The sequence below is a fragment of the Castor canadensis genome, chromosome 16 (genome assembly GCF_047511655.1).
Source record: "Castor canadensis chromosome 16, mCasCan1.hap1v2, whole genome shotgun sequence".
In the NCBI taxonomy this organism is placed as follows: Eukaryota; Metazoa; Chordata; class Mammalia; order Rodentia; family Castoridae; genus Castor; species Castor canadensis.
In genome coordinates, this window is record NC_133401.1 from 17272768 (window position 1) to 17273961 (window position 1194).

Here is a 1194-nt window from a genome sequence, read left to right on the forward strand (position 1 = left end):
TGTGACTGAGTGACAGTTCTCCCGAGCGTGTGTGCACAGGAGAGAGATTATGTGTCTGCAGGTTCATGTGTGGGAAGATGTGTCTGTTTTGTTGCACTTCTGTGTCACCCTTATACCTTCTTCAAGGGAAGGAATCTTACAAACTTATTTGACAGCATTGCTACTGTCCCCACTTTATAAAGGATAAAAACAGGCTCAGAGAGGGTGATTGCTTGCTCAATGTCACAGAGCCTCAGAAAAGGCTGAGCTGGATTCAAATTCATTAGGGCAGATCTCCCATCAAAAAAAAAATCTGCCAGACAGCAGTGGCTCATGCCCTTTCAGGAGAGGAACCAGTGCACAGCCTTAAAGGACTGAGTGCTACCGTCTTGCCTTGAGTAGAAGCAGGGCTTGGAGTCAGCACAGTGATACACGCCTGTAATCCCGGCACTTGGGAGGCTGAGGCAGGAGGATCTCGAGTTTCAGACCAGCCTGGGCTACACAGCAAGAACCTGAGTCAAAAAACCAAAAGGGAAGGGAAGGAGGAAGAGCCTTGAGGTCAGGAGGGTTTGTCTCTTAAAGGCACTGGGGAACCTTAGGGGGTTTGTTCCAGTGTTACAGTTTTACCATGATCCCTGTAGTTGCAAACTGGAGGGAGGCTGAATGCAAGCAGGAGTCATTCTGAGGATTCAGCAGGATCTGGGAAGCTGAATTCAGGAAGGAGGAAAAAGATGGTGCAGCAACTTGAGCCTTGCGCAGGACTTGGGAACCTGAGCTCCCTTGAGTTAATAACTTAGGAACACTGGCCAGCAAAGTTGGAACTTTGCTTAAGAAGCCACCAATTTCCAGAAGGGTAGCTGAGGCGCTAGAGTGGGGGCAAAGATTTGTTCAAGAGCACACAGGTAATTGTAAATTCCGGCTCTGGCTCCCCGTTGGGCACGGTGCCTAGCCCAGCAACCCCACCACTGCGGCCGATCCAACCCCAGAAACTTTTGTGGCCTCGGAACCTGGTAACTTTGGGAGCAGGGGTGACGCCGGACCTTTTTTCCCCCCGAACGCCCCCTTTCTCCTTCCTTATTGGCTCATTTTTATGAGGGGCGCTGTCTGGGTACCCTCTGGTCACCTTGTCCTCCGCACGCTCTATGGCGTGGGGGCTCTGCGCAGGCGCACCAAGGGCGCCTTCGGGGCCCGCGCTTTACGACACTTGTGCGGCAG